General features: G+C 36.0%; 1 long non-coding RNA gene across 1 annotated transcript; it reads left to right on the top strand.

The window, feature by feature from the left end:
* On the top strand, positions 4,085-23,046 carry LOC110390206. Its single transcript, XR_002433631.1, has 3 exons — positions 4,085-4,118; positions 6,702-6,797; positions 22,966-23,046. It is a non-coding gene; the product is annotated as an uncharacterized LOC110390206 (long non-coding RNA).

Here is a 23,231-nt window from a genome sequence, read left to right as displayed (position 1 = left end):
GGTGCAGGTTGTTACAAGTGCAGCATGCAGGCGCTTGTTCATTGCTGGTGAAAATTCATAGCAAATAGTGGTGACTGTGTTGAAAAATACTGTTTTGTAGCTGAGAATTTGCTCTATCAAGCAGTGTTATTGAGTTCTTTGTGTCTGTTGTAGTTTCCATGGAAATAAATAGGAGGTATTACTTTCAGAGCAACCAAAGTACATTTCATTAACTATTATCTCTTCAGCTAATTTTTTTTCTTAAATGTCAAAAAGTACAAAATTATCTCATAGAAATTGCATTAATAACCTAATAGTATTACTCATAGCCAGCACAAAGACAGTATAGAGGAAAATAATTTTTTCCATATTTTGATGAGTCAGGAAGAGCATACAAAATCTTAACTGGTCACAGTTACAAAAGTCTTTTAAAAGCTTTTCAATTCTAAGACATTTTCATCTGAAGAAATGTAAGCACTGTATCAACTTCAGAGACTTCTTCTTTTGACTTTTAAAAATACGATTTGCATTAAATAAAATGCAGAGAACTTTTTATTTTTTCTTAGCACACTTTGTATTTTAGTACTCTTTAAAGCAATTTATGTTACAAAATCAAGCATAGCTATTTTTGATGAAAATGAATAGCACTGTAATTATTTTTATAATTTAGATAATATGTTGTTTGAAAGTAAATTTGATTTACCAAGCTTATAAGAAACTGTGAACCTTAATGTTAAAGAGGTGTTTGATTTTTAATCACTGTTTTAACTTTCTGAAATATAATATTGTGTGAAAGTATGTATGTATATATAGACACATAAGTACACATACGCATGTGAAATGCTAAAAATTAGAAGGTATAAAAACACTCTAATTACAGAAGAAGTGACAAGTGTAAGTTGGCAAGTGCTTAAACGGGGAATCACCACCTACCTGAGCAGAATTTAGGCAAAATATATCTATTTCAGACGGCTGAAGAGTGGCAAAATCTTTATTGGGCCTAGGCTAGAGAAAAGTGCATGATTAATATAGGTTTGTGCCCATAAAGAGGTCATTTAAAATGGTTTTGCTAAGCTGCTGTTGTGAAGTGCTGTGCTCTACTGGTGTGCTCCCAGCAGAGGATGTCCACAGTGCAAAGCACAGATAGACCGTATCTTCTGTCACTTCTCATGTCCTTACTTCCAAAACCAAAACAAAAAGCATGCCAAGCAGAGAGAATACAAGACAGAAGAGCTCTGTGAATCTGTACAATGTCAGTCCTCCCCTGGCAGGGACTAAAATTGCTCTGGGGCCAGGCCACACCAACCTTCAGAGAAGGCTCCAGGGAGGCCACATTGTGCCCTTCCAGTACTTGAGGGGAGCTTACAAGCAGGAGGGGGACTGACTTTTTACACGGGTAGATGGTAATAGTAAAAGGGGAAAAGGCTTTAAAATAAAAGAGGGGGGATTTAGATTAAATGTTAGGACAAAGTTCTTTACTCAGAGAGCAGTGAGACACTGGCACAGGCTGCCCAGAGATGCTATAGTGTCCCATCCCTGGAGGTGCTCAAGGCCAGGCTGGATGAGGCCCTAGGCAGCCTGATTTGGTGAGTGGACACCCTGCCCATGGCAGGGGGTTAGAACAGGATGATCTTTCAACCCAAGCCATTCTATGATTCTATAAACTCAAGCTCTGGTACAGAATTCAGGCGTATTCTGTTCTCAGGATGGAGGAGGAGCATGGAAAGCACTTTTGGCAGTAATACTATACCACTTGCAATGAGTTCCAGGTGGAACTGCCTTTCCAAAAATAAATGGCTTGCAGATTTCATAGTACAATATGGGAGTCTTTCTTCATTTGAGAGTATTGACCTTCAGCTTGTGTAAGCAGCTGTGACGCATTAGCAGATTTTGATCTCACCATTGCAAATGAGTACCACCTTTCTCAGAGTTTGTATAACTTAGAGCAGGACATAGTTCAAATTTAGGCAATGTAGTGTTCCCAAAGTGATGATTTTAGAATTGAGGTGGATGATTGTCAAGAAAAATGTGTGCTTATTGGCAGGGAGCTTTGTACTTTGACAGTCTGGGGAAGCAAGCAAGTAGGTGATGAATGAGCTCAGGCTTGCTGCAAATATTCCTTCTTCCTTGTAAGATTAACTTTTATCCTAGCTGTACTATTCTGTTTTATTTATTTATTTGTGAAAGTCTTTCCACAGGTTGACTCAAAAAGCAGTATGAGGAAATGGAACCTCTCACTGCTACATGTTCACAGTCTTTTTCTCTCCTTTGCCGCACAACGATCCTTTTTTTTTTTTTTTTTGCCTTGGTAAATACATCTTTTCCTGCAGACTGCCAGTTCTTTGAGGTTGTGTAGAGAATGTTTTCTATTTGATTTTGTGTCACTTCCCTGCCACTTCCACACTGTACTTCCCTCTCCTTGCACTTTCCCCATCACCACAATCCAGTCAATTCCCCAAAGCATTGCCTGTTTGTCTTGCTTTGTCTGCTTTATGACACTGGAAGTTTTTCTAACAATTGAATTGTGTGTCACTTACTTTTGGCTTCAGATTTTATCTTACTGAGGGCTTCCTAAGTGCTGGGAAATGACTTAAAACTCCTGTAAAATGAACTGGATCCCTTTCTGTTAAAATGAAAGTAGCATTTTCATTTTAAAACCATGCTGAATAACATTGCTTGGCAGAATTGATTTGCGGAATCAAACTCCATAACCCGAGATTAGGTTATAAAGCAGGTATGTTTATTACGGTGCTGCGCCCACACCGGATGCGAGGGGGCCACCGCCCTACCAAACTCGCATAACCATGGGCAGAAATGTTAGATATTTAAAAGCCAACTTATACATATTCAGCAGGCTTCCTGGGACCCTTCTACATATTCAGCAGGTTTCCTGGGACCCACCTACATATTCATCATTTCCCAGGAATTCCTTTGCATACGGTCCCTCCCCCTGGTGCATGCGCTGTAGTTCCTCCTGGTGGAGGTTGGATGAAGGCTCGAGGTCTTCCTCCCCCCTCCTGGTGGTCGTTGGATGAAGGCTTGACGTCTTCATCACTGTGCCCTTTTCACCCCACTGCTACTTTGCAGAGTCACTCCGCCTTCGGCCTGTTCCTTGTACTGGTCCCTGCTGATAATGGAGTTTTGCTGAGTTCCTTTTCTTATCTTGCCTTACATTCTACTTACCCCAGCCCCGTGCAATAGTTAACCCTTCAACTGTCCTCTCAAACTCAGTATATTCCTTTATTTAAGCACATCTTGTTCTTACATTCTAAAAGGGAGATGAAAATAGAAATAAAAATCTTGCACCTGATCTTACTTTTCAGCTGTCCTTCTCTTTACCCACATTGTACGTCCTCTCTGAGTGCCCATCAGCTCATGCAAACCCTGCTGCACTTCTTGCACTTTTTTGCCAAATGCCAGGTAATGCCTTGGCTTCTGGTTTTCACAGCATGTAGCTTCATATTCTTGATTCTGACATTTACATTTCTGGATCAAGGTTTTTTTATCTAAGGCAATTTGAATTTGAAATCACTGTATCAAAGTACTGTTCATTCTTATCTCCAGGTTTGTTCTTGGTCCAGTAAGTCTTCAGGGTTTTAATCAATTGTAATGCGTTGCTCCATATTCCAACTGCTATTATCTCGCTCAGGAAGGACTCATTTTAATCAAGACTGTAAGACTTACTGTAGTTGCAGTTCTTCTTGACTTTGCAGTTGAATTCTATTACTTTTGTATGTTCCACTTTCACATTAACTCATGCCAATCACTGATTTTTGTCTCAAGTCTTAAGTGAACATCAGCTGAAGCCATAACTTCAGCAAACTCCCTACAATCACCCCATTTTATCTCAACTGGAATGAATATCTGACCCCTCCTTGCAGCCTATTTCTGTGTACTCTGATGTTATGGTTTTGTGATTTTTGTTGTCGGTATTCCACATCATTACATCATGTAAAGCACGGGCAGTTAAAGAGTTTATTCCCTGGATACTGCAAACTGCCTTTTTTGGTGTGTGGCCCTCTGAGGGGGAGGGGAGGAGGTGCACGCCCCAGGGGTCTTTGCGAAGCCACCTGGGAGAGGCGGGGTTTGTTCCTTCCTGCCCGGTGGAGAAAGGATGTGGTCCTCCTGCAGTTTACTGCGTAAGATTTTCAGCCTGTAAACTCTCTGTTATGATTCTGCTAGCCTCATTTTTGATATATTTAGTAAAATTAGTTGTTCCTCCTCAGATTGGTGCCGCTGTTTTTGTGTTAGACCCGCCTACGAGTCCCCTGCTTTTCCCCTCTTCCCTTTGTTTCCCCAGGCTGCGGCTCCGCGGCTTCCCTGCTGCTTTAGCTGCCGGACTGCCTGGGGCCGGCCCCTACTCACCGACAATTTTTTTTTTTTCCTTTTCTCTTTTCTCTTCTTTTTTTTTCTTTCGGGCCTGTCCCCCTTGTCACGGACGCAGACCCTTAGATAATACCGTGACATCTGATGACATGATCTTCTGGCACTTGTGGCCCAGGTTGCTCTGACCTTTTTCATGCAGTGACCTAAATTTGCCTGTCTCTCTGTAACACACCATGTATGTTGATGACATCTTTCCTCAGAGATTCTACATGTGATATGTGCAACAACTTAAAATCAGAGTTCCCAGTTGAAGCTGTATCTGTCTCCAAGGTTTTAGTCTTCCCAGCTGTTTAAATGAGGTTTAAATGGAAGGGGAGGTTTCACAACAGAAGCCAAAGCGAATGTCTGGGCTTCTTCCACTTTCTTCTAAAAAGAAATGGAAGTTGAATTTGAAAATTCAGTTCCTCAATTTAAAGTTTACTTCCACTCTCCAGTGATGTCTTTGAGTATATCCAAATAATGCAAAATTTATGATGCGTTTCTCACTAACACTCTAGATTGTTCTGCTACAGAGGTCTGTAGGAGTATATGTTAAAGCCAGTAGCTTTAATTAACGTTTCAAGTCACGAGACATCTGAGAAAGAAAATAGATTTTTTTCCTCTTACCATCACTTTTGTACATCACATTTCTATTGTGTAGTTTGAGAAATTAAAAAATAGATTAATAATGTACCAAAAGTGAAGTAAAGCTTCTGCAGTCTCTCCTACCTGTTGGTCTGAATCTGTAAAGCTTTTGTTTTCCTCTTTAAGCAAACCCAAGGACAAAGAAATCAGATCTATAAAATTCTCCACATTTGAAAGATTCAGGAGCTATGATGTGTTCACCAGGATCAGGAAAAACTGCTAGACAATGTTATTTAGAATTTAAGTAATTGATTCATGCCTGAAGGGCTGGTTTTGAGGAGATTACAGGATCTCCTGTGAAACTGCAAGGCCACGTTACTACAGGCTTCTAATAAAACTAGTTCATGTGTATGTGAATATTCCAGTCAGGAGCTAATCAGTGTTCACATTCCACATGACATAAAAAGCCACATTTACAGTTAATGTGAGAAAGGGGACTTACTCTGCAAAGTCCAAAGAAAATCTTCAGGGCTAGTGGAAGCGTGTTTCACAAATGTTTTTTGTTAGCAATCAGAAGAAGAAAGAAACTCAATTTAACTAAACGCAGATAACACACAAAGAAACATAAAAGGGGAAATCACTGACTGAAATAAGCTGTCAGTGCAGTAAATGTTTTCTTAAAGCAAAATGCCAAGGTGTGAAGGACAAGAGGCCTTGGATCACACAAACAGTAACAGCAACATTGACAACGCGCTCTTCAGAAAAACCTGCTGATGAAATAAAGAATCTGAGGCGGGTCGTGATGCAGACTGTTGTTCATCAGACTCATTACATGTATACGTGGATATGTCCTACAATTAACTTCTGTATTACAGCAGACTAAATAACAAGAGAAATTTAGAGGTCTATTCTCCTTAATTTAAAAAATGTGTTGTCCTAAGAAGGTACTATGCATGTACTTGAGTCCATTTTAAAAAGTTCTGGCGCCATTCTGGGTTCTCAGGAATTTGAACAGAGCCAAGACTTAAAGTTCTTTTTTACCGGGATGTATTTTTCTTTTTGGTGGTAGCCTGAGCTGTTTTATCATGCTGTATTTCAGAATTGTTCAACATTTGGGGCAAAACAAACTTAGTTTTCTAGATCAGAGCCCAGTCAAATAATTTTTTACTGCAGCAAATCAGTTTGCCACACAAAGAATTGAAGACAGCGCACAATTTGAAAAGTTGTGTTTTAGGAAATGCCCTACACTAAATTGATGTAACTATTATATTTGGCCCATCTGGCAAATTTAATCCATTCTCCCACTAAGTAATATGTTTATATGTAGTAAAACACAGACTAACTTTTATTCAACATTTATTCAAATTGATTTGTAATCTGAGCAGTAACTGAATCTCTGATATCTGACATGGCTGTAATATTACCCTGGTCAACTCCATTTTCTCAACTTCTTTGTTGGGATTCTCAGAGAAGAATCAGAAGGGTTTTCAAACTAACGGCAATTGGATTTATTAAACTGAAGAGCAAAAAATTATAGCATCACACTCCTGCACACGTGCAATGCCTGTTAAAGAAATTTTTTTAAGACATTTCCTGATGACTGGCTTTATGAAAGCACTTACTTATGCCTAAGCATTAGATTAACAGCATATTTATGGGCATGAAAACATTTATCAAACACTACAGTTAGATTTTTTATACTGACCAGTACGTGCAAGCTTGTTTTATGGATTGATTCTATGTCAATATAAATAACTTTCTTGTGTTTGTAGTTGGACTATGATCAGTATGGCAGCGGATGTCTTCTCTTGCAGTTCAAAGCAGTGCATGAAGTACTTCCTTGGAGACGATTCCACCGCTCTGTAGAGGTAACAGAGAAAATCAGACTAAAATCAACTTAGAGAGTGTCTTGCTCAGGAATTTCTGAGGGCTTTTGGCTAGGCTTGTAAAAATAGCAAAGACACAGAGGGAGACTACCCCAAGCATAGCAGCGCAGTATGTGATGCAAGACTGCATTTACCATATATTACTTCAGAAATAACATTCATAATAACTTGTTTATGTTTTGGATAGAGGGATTTTTTTAATCACAAATGTATTGGAAGGATTTCTGTCTACCCATGTCTAGGATACTGTCTAGTTTTTGCAGTTACTATTTGTATGTTTCTATGTTTCTATGTTTTCTTCAGATTCGTTCTACATTTGGGATACATTCAAGTACAGATGGAGATGTTTTAAAAATTGTATAGTTCTACTCACAATCAGAAATTACTTATAGGGTTCATATGTTGACTAATATTTATGGAAATTAATACAGATTAAGAAAAAGTGCCTGATCTTGGAAGTTTTTTGAATCTGATAAAATCCATAATCAAGTTTTGTGTGTGAAAAAGGAATAATACATGTGATGAATACACTGAAGTAGACAGGAGACTACAGCCATTGACTATGATTTTCATAGGCTGCACTTAGGGACAACATTCAGTCTCAGGATGTAGACACATGATATCTTACATAATTTACCAAAGAAGTTTTACAAGCTGTTGAATTGATCTGTTGAAAAGTCAAGGCTCCAGAGCAGAGCAGCACAGAGCCAGCACTACAGAAAACTGGCTTAATCTGCACCCCTTCCTAGCATGCAGTTGTCAAAGGGCAGAATCAATTCATTTCCCATTTGGATTTTATCTAAAGTACCTACAGGTCAGTTCTGGACACTTTGTTGGTCCATGCTGTGGCTTAGATTAAAGGCTGAAGGATGAACAGTAATATGAAGTTATGCTGTTCCATCGTAATTTCAGAATAACTTCTGCTAATGAGGAAATGCAATACAAATACTACAACTTTTTTGTATGATCATGTGGGAAGTATTTGATGGACAGTGGGCATATTTATTAGAACATGCTCGAGTAATCCCTGAAGCGTCCTTGGCGGCCTGAGACGAGGAAGAGCTGCTGTGTTGCAAGGTCAAACATCTACACCTCCAGGTTGTGCTCTACGGGACTGCTAACCATTATCTAACTGCAAGAATGCCTATGTGATGATATCCGCTGTCCAATTAACAGTGTTGTAGCACGCGACGCCTACCTGATGCTCTATAAATGTTGTAGTCGAATTGCAATAAATAAGCACTATGCGATAACCATATTGGTACAGCGGGTGACTTCGGCGTGCGCGTTGCGACATGATCACATATTTTTGTTAATCCCATTATATAGATATAGCTTCAAATACAAAAAAAAAAAAAACAAAAAACAAGTACATGTGGCATGGTGCTAACACTGCAGTAAAATTCTATTCAGATTCAATACTGCATTTCATATAGACAATTTTCAAGACAGCATGCTCCAAGAATATCTGTTGTCAGACCCTAAAAATCAAGAGAAACAGCTTACTTTTTAGTATGTGAATGAACTACATCCCTGGGCACTAAACATACATAAACTTTAAGCTATTACATATCTGATCAGAAAATGTACATCCGAGAGAATTTTAAGGTGTGCCTAGTAACCCTAACTTTGAGTTTAAACAGTTTTTGAAAACTTAAATGTTTTAACTCTTCTGCCAAAATAGCATCTAAATCCTATTGTATTTCTACTCCATGCATCTTTTGTTCAAACTATTTCTAAAGCCTTTTGATTTATTTTTAAATTGTATATTGTCATATTTTATGTTTAATATGTTAGAACTGATTACTTGCATAATGTTTTTCTTTTGTTCTTTGTAGCCCTAATTCAAAGAGTCATCCACATAACAGGTTTCTGAACAGTGATGCTCTTTGTAGTTAAGACCAGAGAAAAATAGAAAATAAAAATCTACTTACTGAGTAGCTATATTATTTATTATTAACCCTCCCCATTCTAAGCATTGTTTCTATCTATATATTATTAATTTTTAGACTGGTAATGATGAATTAACACATTGATAAATAGCTATTTTATACTAATGCAGAAAAATGTTATGGACACCTGCAGATGAAACCGTCACAGTAAACTTTCAAGTAGTAAAACAGGAAAAGGAGAAAGGTCTCTCGCTCCCTTTGTCATCCTTAGCTGTCTAATAACTTCAAAAAAGAATCTCCATTGTATTTTTCCAACCACGGAGTCACATCATGGGCTGATGAGGCTTCTGGTAGGTCACATCCTCTAGACAGTATATAGTTCTTGATTTCAAAAACAGAAGAAAAAAAGAAAAAAAAGTGAAGCGTATATATTTGACTTCACTAATAAACTTTGACTTATATGTAAATCTGAAATTAAGTACAAATTCTCTTTTTGGATAAAAATGATCTTTAATGTCATGTGTTCTGTAAGTCACTCCTTCCTTTATTTGATAAATATGCTGTAAATTTTTTCTTCCCTCCATGTAAATCTGGAAGCGTGACAATACATACGCACATTGTCAAATGAAACAAAAGAGTTGTTTTAAACCTTAGCTGAGAATCAGAAATAATGTTAGCAATGGCATTTAAGTCATGAAATCTATTTTCAGTGAACAAAAAAAAAGTACATTTATTCTTGCTATAAATTTAAAATACTATCACTTTGTCTGAAACATATGTAAAGGAGGCAATCGTTTTATAATTTGTCAGGACCTCAATTATTCTTAGCTGTTATTATAATAAGCTTTAAAATAGCATACCTGCTAAAGACAGAATGACACCTATTTTGGGAACTAGTTTGCCTTTCACTTTTGTGAAAATAATTTCAACTTTTCTGAATTTATTTTTGGAATTGTAACATAATTGAAGAATTAAGAGAGTGACATGGTTTTGCTACCAGAGGAAGCGTATAATGCAAACAAATCAGACTTACAACCAGACTGATTCAGCCCCTGGAGCCAACTAGGGATATATTACCATCCCTACCATTACAAAGCTTTTTATCTACACTGCCTACTCTGAATGTGAGATGTAGTCAGGTCTTTAAATGCCATCCACAGCCAATCTGAATGCATCTACCTTGCCCCAAATAATTTTTTCAATCTCCTTTTCCTATTCCAGGAATAGAATTCTTGGCAGAGATTTCACTCTGTTGCCAGTGCAGTTTGGCCTATCCACTTGCACACAGTTTGAGAATGGAAACACAATCACCACACAAAAATCTTTGGAACTAGGTTGTATTAAAAATACGTAAATTCCTGTGCTATTCTACTGCTGGAAGCGCAGGTTGAAAAGTATTCCTTTGAGTTTGCTTTGATATAAAACAGATATATATCAGCCTATGAAAGGCTTTTTTTTTTTTTTGGTGTTTTTTTTTTTTGTTTGCTTGTTTTCTGTTTTGTTTTGCTGTTTTTTTTTTTTTTCCCAGCTACAGGGAGATTTGTAGAGTGTTGCCACAAGTGAGCACTCTACAAAAATTGAGATTTGTCATTGTTGTGTCATCACTTACCATGTTAACTATCCATAAGGTGGTATTTTAAAATCTGTAATAATCCTTCTTATGTTTCTTATACAATTCTTATTTTGAAAACTTCATTTATTTCCATGACAATGAAGTAAAAGCAGATTGAGTGCAGTAAAACATCTGCTTGAGAGTTGCAACTTGGTAGAATGCACAGTCATGAAACAATTCAATTGTTTTACATTCATATAACAATATGTCAAAAAGTTAATGCATTCTGGTTAATATTCTCTTTACACTCTCATTGAAAGTTACTACAATAGGAGCATGACATGCATTTTAAACTTTAAAGATATTCATGACTGATGCTCAGGGCCGTGTGAATGATAACTACCATAACGAATGAAAAATATTGTTATGAGAAAGATATATTCTATGCAATTTTCACTTTCTTCTTCATTTTTTAATTGTATTCAGGAAAAAAAAATCGTTCAGAACAAATTGAGAAAATCCCAGTTTGGAAATGTTGTTGTACTGTCTTATGGAAACTTTGTTGTTGGTATTATTGTCCTATGTTGTCAAAATTTGCTGACATGGATAGTGGCTTCTACATCATGCCATACTCTTATCTTTCTTAGTCACTGTGATACAGTTTTAAAGTCTGTTATTACTATTCCATTAGAGACATATTCCAGTTAAAAAAAAGAATATATGTACTGAAAAAGATCATATACAGGTACTGTCAGTAATTTTCAAAAAGAATTTTCTTCAGTGTTTGGCCAAAAATGATTATCATTTTGTTGTCAAAGAGCTGATATAATCTGCATTAGGAAGTAATTTTCAAAAGGGAGTCCAAGTAGCTGAAAATCATTTCAGGGGTTAAAACAAGCAACCAAACCAATAAACAAAAGCTTTGACTGAAAACATTCAATTGTGTTGAGTTGGAATAGTGTTATCTATTATTAAAAACAGGCTACTTAAAAATCCTACAAATTAAGTTTCTAAATATCACAATAAAATTTCATAATATAAAGATATGGAAGTGAATAAAAAGGATAGACTGGGGAGAAGAGAAGAATGTATCATTTTACTGATTCCTCGAGTAGAAGATTGAGTAAAAGGTTGAAATGCTCATTTTAAGAAAGAATACAGAGTAATTTAAAAAAATAAAGAACATTGACAATTTGTTTGCTAAACTGGTGAAACTTTATACCAAAAGGTCTTCAAGAAATTAGTTACTTAAGGAGAAATAAACTCTACAAATAGATTTGGGGAACACAAAATCAGTGAGTACAGAAACAGAAAACATGAGGGCAGTGAGAATAAATGAAAGAATGTAATGCCAGAGTTCTTGGAATAAATGAATGCAGAGAGATAGGAAATAAAAAATGAAAAAAAATATTTATGTGGTTATGAGGTAAGATGGTTTTCTCTCAGAGATAACATTTATTATCATTTCCAAAGTAGAAGAATTTATCATGGTCTAGGTACTTAATGGTTTTAAGCTGAGACTAAGCTATAAAATCAATGACAGCATGAACTGAACAGCTACGTATAATTATGTGATCAATTATCAACTTTAAAAAAGCCTTTCAAGCTCAAACCAACAATTTTACCTATAAAAATGGCAAGCATCAATGCCAAGGCTGGGGAGCATAACCATAGTGATTATAATGGAAAAATGTAACATAAGCTGTTATAGCAAGGATGAGGGAGAAGTGACTGCAGTGCAGATGATGTCAGAGTTTGTCCCAGAGAAGAGCTGCCCTAGCCAGAATTAATGGATGTTCCCAGTTCATCTCGGGACTAAACCTCATGTAAGTTTGGGGTGAAAACATACACTGGCTATGTATGTTCTACAGTCAAAGAAAAATATCAGCATCAAGAAAAAATTTCCAGTTCACTCTGGAGCAGGGTGGAATGGTTCTGTAATACAAGGAAAAAAATTTACATGCATACAGCTGAATATTTATGTACCTTAACTATACAGTTTATATAGTTGAAGTATGAGAGTAGAGGCAAGTGAGCAGTTTCAAAAGAATGTTGGTGATAACCACAGTATGACACCTTTATTCTTTCTGCTTCCCATTTACTGAAGGAAAAGGCTGACAGTTATGAAACAAACATGAGGTGACTGAAAAGAATGCATGTCCTTCTTATACTTTAGGACTAGAGGTTTTGTTCCATTACATACACATACATGCCCACACTTTCCCTCAGCAATGAAGTTAATATCTCTGTCAACCTTTAGAGCTGAAAGAATGCAACCTTGAATTACAAATCAAAATTTACATTTCACTGCTGTCATAACTCCGCATGTTAGTGCTAATAAAATTCAAGCATATTGGTCATCACCTTGAAACTGCATATTTATTAATAATAACCTTAGTATCTTCCAATGAAAATGGTATACTAGCATATCAAATAAATAAAACTGCTGAATCAATTCATGTGCTCAGCAGTAGCTGCACACTAGATGGGCTATGCAAAAGTAAATAATGCACCAAGATAACAACTATTTTCAGCTTACTTATTCATTAACTTGTTTAGTCAAGAAAAGGATGAAAGTTAAAGATGAAAGTAAAGGCATGCATTCTCAGTTTAATTAAAGATTCCAAGTTAACTTATGGAAATGGAATTTGGGAAATCAGAAGACATCAACAGGCATCTAACTGCCAAAGAGAAGCACTACATCTTACGAAGAATGTGTTTTCAAAATATACTAAGATTATCAGAGAGCTCAGCAGTTCATCAGCTCTCAAATTACCCAGAAAATGAAAAGATGGATATAATTGGCATTTAAGAATAAAGTTTGAGTGCCTGGAATAAAACTGTGTGAATTAAGAGGACTGAAAAGCTCATTATATTGGGTAATATTTAGACAGCTCTGAAATAAGAGAAGGCCAAAGTGGATGGAGTGACCTGAGCTTCGTTTTTGCAATAAATGACAAAACTGATGTGTGAAAAAGATTCAAATTCTCTTTTATTATCTTGTTCTTACAATGTATGTTCATCAACCATCAGACTGTATAATGGAAAATAAATGGAAGCATACTGTTGCAGTTAATACTGCTTCTGCATATGCATCCAAACTGGAACTAACGCATGCCGTGTCAGAATTTTTGCAGAGAAGCATAAATGCTTTGAAATATTCCTCAAGTATAACTGGCACCTTGGCAAGTTTCATCAGCTGGGTGATTTCAAAGGATGTGTGATCTAGAGTAACTGTAGCGCTAGTCATGGAATTTTATTTTTATTCTACCTTCTCTTGCATTCTCTGGGGGAAAATATTATGCAAATAAAATGCATAACAAAAGCCTATAACTTACTACTAGGAGAAGGATAAGAGAAAAAGAGTTAAAACTGAATGATCATTTTAAAACACTTCAGAGGAATTAGGCCAGATCATGTCACTTCCTACCTATCAGGTTCAGGACTGTCATATTGGTTTAGACCACTGGCAACACCTCCCCTTTGCAGTGGCCACCAATATCAGTTGTCTAAGGTAAATATAAGGTGATATGTCTCCTGGCATGCTTTCTCAGGAATCAGTGGTTTCATTATATACTGAGTCAAATAACTGTCTCCAATAGACCTTACCTTACATTAATTTATCCAATCTTTTTTTTTTTTTTTTTCAAATTCATATGCACTTTTGGTCTTTACAATCTTTTGTGGAAATTAGTTCCACAGCTTGATATTAAGCAGACTGTGAAGAAGCATTTATCCTCAAGAAAGCCCAGAAAAAAAATTGCTGCCTGCTAATTTCAATGGATGCCTGCCAGTTTTTGTGCTAAAAGGAGTGATAAATAGTCTATATTTACCTTCTCTTCATTATATCTTCTTTTTCAGGGACCTGTCATCCCCTGCTTTTGTCTTTGCTATTCCAGGTTGAAGAGTCCTAGCCTAATTAGTTTCTTTTCCTGTAAAAATAATTCCTTAACTTCAGTCATCCTTGTTACTACTCCCTGTATTTTTGTACTTCAGTATTTAGAAATAGGGTTACAAAGACTGCCTTTGTATGCAATTCAGGATGTGAAATAGTGGCATTTTCTGATTTATCCCTTCCATAGGTTTCTGGACTTAGGTTCAGCCTGCCCTCAACCTTCCCATAATCTCTTTGTGGCTGATAATGAATGTCCTTTTATCTAGAGATCTTCATTCTCAAACAGTAGTGCAAACCACTTTTCCTCATGCTCATTATTGTGCTGGTATGAACTGTGTATTTCATCTGCCATGCTATCATGTACTTAGATGGTATCTGTAACTATTTTTATGCAATCCTTGTTTTTTGGCTGCTCTGAATAGTTTTAAAGCAGCAGCCAGTTTAATCCATCTTCTTGGTGCAGGTGCCCCATACCTGGATGGAAGCTGCCCGGTTTCCCTGTGGTGAGCCAAGGAACATGGGAGGTGTTTTTCTCCCTTTATGTTTTAAGGATTGTCTTTTTGTTTCCCAGTACCAAAATCATGGTATGTGAATAAACTTTCTTAAAATGTAGCCTTTTTTTGCCATCTGCTGAAATTAGTAAGTAATCTTGTCTATATTTTGACCCACAAGATTTTCAGTCATGTTCTCTCTGTTCTCTCATGCTTCCCATGGAGCAGGAGTGCAGAGAGTGGATGGGTGGCTGTGTGGGTGTTTTGCAGCCAGGTGAGTTCAACCAACCATGCTTGGCCCTGCTTTTCTTCTAAAGGTCTTACCTGCATCAAAGAGTGGGTTGAAATGTCATAGACAATGAATGATACAGACCACAGGGAAGCTCCTTTTGTAAAGGCTGTACATATTTTGTAATGTGCAGACATGTCATTTATAATGACTCCTCATCTCTTGTTAATATGTATGATCATCTTTTCATCCTATGACAGGTAAGATTTTTCTAAGTGTCTTTAGTGCTAAATATATTAAAACTTGCTTTAATGCGGGAGCCGTGAGTTGTCCGGATCATCCTTAATAGCATAATCCTTGTCCCCTTCAAAACACTGGTCATACAGTTATGATTTTAACTTACAAAAGAACTAACCAATTGTATTTTTATGTGTCAATTAATTCTTCTCTCTCTCTCTCTCTCTCTCTCTCTTTTTTTTTTTTTGTTTGTTTGTTATTTCAATACATTTTTTTCTGGTATGGAAACTAGGCTCAACGATGTATAGCTCCCTTGATCCTTTTACAGCCCTTTTTAAGGTTAGTGAATACAGCTTTGTTTCTGTTCTGGTGCTCTAAGAGGTTTTAAAAACCTCATCCCTTCACTCTGATGTCTTCACTACTCCTTCTTTCAGCAGTACTCTCTCTAATGCAGTATAACTGTAGAGAAGCACTTTGTTAGGCCTTGCAGCCTGGAATATCCACAAATACAAAGATTTCTGTCAGTATACTTCTGCAGAACACAGCTCATCCTGGGTTCTGTGGTTGATCAACTCTTTTGTTTACTGTAAAGCAGAGGGAACGTGTTACATTCCCCTCATTCCCATACCTCTTTAAGGTTTAAAACATCCTGTAAGGGAAGAAATGTACCCTTGCATCCTGTGCAAGACAGAACTAAAATTCTGGTCCTTGTGGTTCCACAAAAGAGCAATGAAATACTGAAGATATCCTAAGTCTTCAAAAGCTGATAAGCACAGAGCTTAGTGGAGTCAACAGCAGCCAACATTGTAACCCCGCTGATAACAGGGAAGCTTAAAATAAAATGGTGCTTCAGACTGAGCTCAAGCTTTCAACACAGTCAGTATTGGAGTATACTTGTTATTTTAAAAAGGACCTAAACTTGTTCTCTCATTAATCAAATCTGGCTGAATCAAGTCAGATAGGCCTGACAAGAGGGATTATTTCCTGAAGACTTTTTTATCTGACACAGAGAACTGGAACAATGTCATACTTAGTTTAGACATCTCTAAACATACGCAGTTTACAAAACAGCTAAAAATAGGAAATGTAAAGGGAGGGGCAGGAGAGGCATGAATAAGCCTCCTGTGCAGCTTTATCTTCAATTCATATGGCAGCTTTATTGAGTAACACCAGTACTAATTTTGCAGTTACTACTACTACAAATCTGGATTCCTCTCTAGGGGTGCCCGACTGCCCAAGTAAAGGACAGGGAGTACCCAATCCTTCCTCTGGGTGATGTACATTTTTATATACTTTGTGCAGATCTTATTATGATTTTTCTTTTTGCAGCAAAACTACTCCAACCATTCATTTTACTACCTGCACAACAAAGTATGTGTAAGAATTATATTAACAATAAACAGGTAATGTTAATGTAAATGTGCACTCCAGCTAGAATCAATAAAATAAATTACCAACCCTGCTGTGGACAATGCAGAAAGCCATGACAATGCAAAATATAAGAAGATAAAGAAGCCTATAATATCAAATGAAGAATTATCCTTATTGGGGATGAGTCTACACTACAGAAAAACATTTATAGTTTGCTTTATAAAAATAACATATACAATGTTGATACTTCAAAACAAACTTCTAAACATCATAGCTACATCTCTTGCCCCTATTTACAGTTATGGCTGGCCTGGTTCTAGGTACCGAAGCAGGACAGTGGAGTGTCATCATTTTTCATGAAATACTGGTTTTCTACATTTTCAGCTCACTATGATGCAGGATTTGTTCCTGTTTCCAGACAAATCCTGAAGTTTGAACGCTACATGGCTATATACATGTGCATATGCATGTACGTACGCATATACACGTACATATATAAATACATACACATACACTTATATGCATATATAACTGTATATGACTGTATTTTTTTGCACTGAACAAAGTGCCAGATACAAAATAGGAAAATATACTTTTGATGCCCTGTAGTGAGTAAAAAAACAGAGGTACAAACATTTGTTGGGCTATGGGGATCTCAAGAGATTTTGATAAATGCTTCTTTCTGTTTGAGTTTAAGCATATGAAATGCAGCATGTAAATATATTATTTTTTATGCAAAAAAAAAAGTACTACCGCTTTCATTAAAAAATTATGTGATTATGTTAAACCCAAGTAACTCCAGGGAACTGGGGTCTACTCAGCCGTAATGCAGACTGGTGTAGCAGGAGAAAAGTACAAGAGACCCGTGGACACACTGGAGACAGCGCAATGAAAGGTCACAAATATGACAAAGGGAATGGAGCATCTCTTCTATAAGGAAGGACGAGAGAGCTGAGTCTTTTCCACATGGAGAGGTCTCAGGAGGATCTCATAAATGTTTACAAAGGCCTGAAGAGGAGCTGCAAAGAGGATGGAGCCAGACTCTCTTCAGAGTTGTGCAGTGATAAGAGAAGAAGTGGTGGGCACACACCAAATGATGGAGGGTATTCTCTGAAGATCAGGAAACACTTCTGTACTGTGTTGATGACTGAGCACTGTCACAGGTTACCTACAGGGGCTGTGGAGTCTCCCCTCTTGGAGAGATACTCAAAAGCTGCTTGGACATGGCCTTGGGCAACATAGTCTTTGTGTTCCTAATGGATCAAGGAGTTGCACCAGATGAAATCCAGAGTTCCCTTCCAAACTCAACTAATCTGTGAGCCTGTGATTCTGTAATTCTATGATACAGAGAATCTCCCTTTTGAGGTTGTAGCCAAGCTTGCAGTTTCCAAAACAGGGTAAATAAGACTGGCATTATTTGCAGTTTTGTGGTGTATGAAGGAATTGTTTAAGGTAAATAAAATATCAGGAAAATACATTTCCCCCCTAGTTAGCTATTAACACCATTTTTATGCTGCTACTCTTTTATAGTTAAATTCAAGGGTTTTGTTTTGTTTTATTAAAACAGATTGAAGTCTCTTAGTCTGTACTCAGGCTGGATTCCATTCCTATGCTAAAATGAGTACAAAGTAATCATTTTCTGTTTATTTTATTATTTTCTTTCTGGTTCTCTCATATTTGCAAGTTAAAAAGTAAGCTACAGATTTCATTGCTTATGGAATGCAAAGAGCTTGTAATTAACTTTCCTTTGAGAGAAAGACAAAGAAACAGAGGCATCAACTATGAGAGTGATCCCCTGCAATGGTGATGTACAGTGTATTTGAAAAGAGATAAAAAATAATTTTTAAAAAGGCATTTAATTTCAATTCAACCCAAATCTCTCTGGAATGATTCTTGATAAAGAATCAAAGCCTGCAATGTTTGACTGCATAACTAAGATTTTTTAATGAAAGCTCCTTCAATAATTTCAGTTTACTATCAAGAAACCTGAAAAGACTAATGATTTATGACATTTTATGACATTTAATATGACATTAAAAAAAATTTAATATCATGAATGTAAATGTAATTTGCACATCTCAAAATATATTGTAAAATGTCATCTGAACCATTTTTTAACAGCTGCCTGGGTTTTTTGGTTTATTTTTTAACTTGTTTTAGCTACCTTGTGGAAGGTGTAAGGTAAGTTATATTTTACATCCATTAGAATATAACTATGTCCCTATCTCTGAAAGAAAATTGATTGAATGGCAAAGCTACCAGAGCTTATGATACTCAGATGTTATATTAACTACCAGTGAAGTAATTCCAAAATTTCACCAGTCATAGAAATGGCAGTGTTGCCTTTTTTTTTTTTTTTTTTCCAATATCCAGCAGCCATTTTGCTGTCTTTCCAACACACAGTGGTCACAGGAGACAATTTCCCTCATCACAGAAAGAAATGTTGAAATAAATTATCATTATTTTGAGAGTACTTTTGTTTTTGTAGAGATAAGCTCTCTCATACTAGGAAATATCACTAGCAAGTTACTTTGTGTTCAAGAAATGTTTAGATGTTGAGGGACATGGGTTAGTGGGGAAATACTGGCGATAGGTGGACGGTTGGACTGAGTGATCTTGCAGGTCTTTTCCAACGTTGGTGATTCTATGATTCAAAGATTCTACTTACACCTTTTATTTAATTCCCGTTTATTTAAGATGGGCCACTAATATTGTTGTTTACTCCCTGACTTTTTATCCTATCTTATTCTATGTGTCCTGGTCTCACAGAACAATGGAATGAATGTAGACCAGTATATTATGTGACAGTGAAACAAGAAAAAGGCTAAGATCTGGCTATAATAACAGCTCTGGAAATTGAGATCCTACCTTTCCCTTTTCCTTAGATTCCTTCATGCAACCATAGTTATATTTCCTGTGAGCTGCAGTGAAGATACTGTGAATATTGCAGTATAAAATATGTTCAAATTCCTGGGTTCATGTCATGAGCTGTGCTGTGATACAACGTTGTCATCATTATCCCTTGTAGGTTTTGGCATAGGCTCAGCACCCAGAAGAAAGCACAAGTCAGGGGAGGAGGCACCCTCATGGCTTTTGTTGTTATTTTGTTTTGTTTTCTTGGAAGGTGAGAGAAACTGGAAGGCGACTGAGGGTTGCTAATACAGAATTTTAAACTCAGTGTGAATGGATTATGATCTGTAGAGTGCAAGCCTCTTATGGATGGAGCTAAAGTCACCAGAAGTTTTACTCCAAAAATATGAACATAATTATATGTAAAAAACTGGCACCTGAACCTGAGTAGCTAAATTTAGTGGCCAAGTTCTGGTATCTCTGCAAAAAGGGATTAATATCAGTCTCTCACCTCAAATTTATGCTATAAAAATAGTTAATTAGCATTTAAATTGTAAGGAAAAATATCACGAGAATTTCAAAAGGAGGCTATTTACAATGTCCACAGAGCATAGTTTGAACTGGAGATCATAAAGTGAATGCTGAAGGAAATGGGAAGTCCTGAGGAAAATATAATATGTGCACTCAGTCAGGAAACCTACATTTCCATAGTCAAGATTCATTCTGCTGTTTCCTAATTTTCAAGTTGTTTATTCTGAAATGTCATTAATTTTCTTTTAATAATTCTGTGGTTTTTTTACTAAGCAAGCTTAACACAACTAAAACACTAATTTCAGTGAAGACATGCCAGCTTGAGAAGAGGTATTTGATCAGCTACATTTACACTTGATAATTGGGATTCAAATTACCTATTTTACTGAATACTTAGTTCCAACAAAAATGCTTTTATTTTTTTCAGGATATTAGAATGCATGAGAAATAGAACTCACACTTTTATATTTAAATCTATACTGACTCAGTCAAAGAAAGCTGGAGAAGTTAAGCCTTCTTGTCCACAACTATAAAGTAAAATCAACTTTTATTTAAATGAAAGATTTTTTACTTACAAATGTAGTTAAAAAATATTTAACAGTGGCAGAAAGAACAGAAAGTTAATAATTTGCCTTAGATTAAAATACATTTGTTTAGGGAAAAAAAAATCTGGTAAACAGGAAGATATAATGCAGACTTAGAAATACTCTTATGATGCCTTTCATAAAACTGTTTCAAGGTACAATATTTAAACAATAATAAGTGCTCTCATGGTAAATCTGCCATTGGTTTCATACCTGAAAGCCTTAGCAATAAAAGGAGTTGGCCATATTACCTCACCACATATCAAACTATACTCTCTGCTGGAGTTCTCTTTAAAATGTGAGAGCATAGCCAAGTTTCTATTTTAAAAGTAATTTTAGTAAAGATTCAATAACATTCCGCTGCTGATTCACAGGCAAAGAGACCTCGATAGGGAAAGGTTATTGTGTCACAGAAAGGATCAAATGTGAAGCAGAAAATCATAATTTGTAAGAAAAAGAATAATAATAATAATAATAATAATACAATTTTCTTCCTTGTTCTTTATATGTGTAAAAGAATTGAATAAAGGTCTTAGTGATTACAACTACTTTGAGATGTTTTCACAGCATTTTTCATGCGGATAAATGTTTTTACTTTTCAACTGATAAAAGTTATTTCAAAAATTGTATTTTTCTAAATTGTAAAAAAAAAAGTTGTTCAAAATGCAAAATTTCCATCTTGTACCAGACAGCATTTCAGCCTTTTCATTGTAGAGCTTATAATAGTTAGGAATATCTCATAAAAGGTATTTTGACAAACTTCAATTTTCATGTGGCAATTTGTTTTATTTCAGATTTTTTTGTGATAACTGAATGGTTTAATGTGATTTAATGAACTAGTGTAATGTTAAAAGCAAAACAGCTTAAAATAAAATTAAAAACCAAATCCACACATTAATACAAAATTTCAAAAGATTCCAAAGCCAACTTTAATCTGAAGGTAACTCTAGGCACTTTCAGAGCTGTCCATTTAAGAAGTTTTTGGTTAAAATTGAGTCAATTTCACAAAAGTGAAAAGAAGCTCAAGCTAAATAAGCAGATTCTCTAAAGAAAACAGAAGAATCCAAAAGTTGGTTTGGTTAATATTTTCTACCTATCTTAGGGAAAAGCTATGCTAGTAATCTGCTGAAAGGCACCTTCTAATGTGGACTTTTACTTTGGCATTTTAAAAATAGTCAGGTTTACTTTTGATATTTGTCCTACGCTAACTGGTTATTTACTAGCTGAGATCTTTTAACTGTAGGAAGCAGAACCGCTTTTCCACTTGGCATCCTTGTTTTTGTGTGTTCAGTCTTTTCTGAGAAGCATCTGTAGGAGCTGTAATTATAAGAAAATTGTTTATGTAAACAAGTGTCAACTTCGTATTCAGCACAACTCATGTCTCCCCATCTATTGACCCAAAGCAGTACTGTAAACACTTATAGCATTGCAGAACCATTAAGAAAAAGAATATTGAAACAATTCAATTCTCCTAGCTTTTCAGAAAGCCAATTTTCTTGCTAATAGGTATTGACAGCATTCTGTTAATTTCAGTAAAAAATGGGTAATAAAGAATTAAGCTAGCATGATACAAGTGAAAGAACCTCTGAGAATACAAAGCAAGAATTAGAAAGTCTTTTGTCTTAGAGCCTTATAAAAAGCTAAGTTTTTGCTATGTAGATTTATTTCAAGATAGGACCATTAAATAATAAGATTAAATAAATAATAAGGCCTGCTCTCTTGGTCATTCTTGGGTGGATTGTCCGTGTTTTCATGGAAACTCTGATACCCTCTATGCTGGGAACTCTAATGAGCTTTCTGTAAAGACAGTTTCTTCCTCCAGCTCTAGGAATACTGAATTTACTTGTAGTAGGGCAGTTTCAGAAAGACACATTGAGCAATAGTCACCCTAGAAAGACCCCTAAACCTCTAAGCAGAAATGGTTTGTGCATGCCCTAAAACAGTATCTCCAGCCATTCTTTCAAACAGCTGAGGAAGAATCAACACTTTTCAGAAATACAGCACTATTGTAGTTTGCTTTGGTAGTAAAATACCTGCTTTACCAGAATGCTTCATGCTTTAAGTCCTAACCCAGAAAGCAAGAACTGGACTGCATTCCATTTTCCCTTTGAGGAGTTAAAACACAGATCCCTGGATAGTGGTATTATTAGTTACATTTTGGTGTTATTACTTAATTATTAGTATAATTAGTATTACTCCAATTGACAAAATCTCATGCTGAAACTAAGCCACCATGCAGAAATGAGTACCAGAGTCAGGGGAGGATGTGCTCAAATGTACCGTAGGAGCTAATTACTATGTTTAAGATCATCGTTTTATACCTTCATTTTGCCTTTAAGTCCTATTGTACGAAGCTAGTTCTTTTCTTGCATCTGCCACTAGCTTTTCTAACTTAGATTGGACACTTTCTATAGCTGAGATTTAGTTTTCTTTTATATGAAACACTCTGAGTACAATTTTAACCCAACTTGTGACCCAGTTCTTTTAATAAGGCTCTTTTTTATATTTATTTGAACAGCAATTCTGAAGTATGGAGTGTGCCAGATGCAAATTCAGTGCTCAGTTATGAGAGTCATACCTGCTGTTCACCCAAGTAATTAAAATCACAGAAGTGAGTGATCTATAGTTTTAAAATGGTACTTTAAAAATTCTAATGGAAAACTATAATGCATTTTAAATAACCAAATGAAATCTGAGTTCTGTATTAAGTGATTTGTTTATCAAGCTTGATAATATGACAGCTTTGCAAAGCTGATGAAACATTCTTTCAGTTGTTTTTTTCAA

This window comes from Numida meleagris, chromosome Z, assembly GCF_002078875.1.
Source record: "Numida meleagris isolate 19003 breed g44 Domestic line chromosome Z, NumMel1.0, whole genome shotgun sequence".
Taxonomy (NCBI): Eukaryota; Metazoa; Chordata; class Aves; order Galliformes; family Numididae; genus Numida; species Numida meleagris.
The sequence above is the reverse complement of the archived record's forward strand: the minus strand, read 5'-3'. Positions and strand labels throughout refer to the sequence as shown.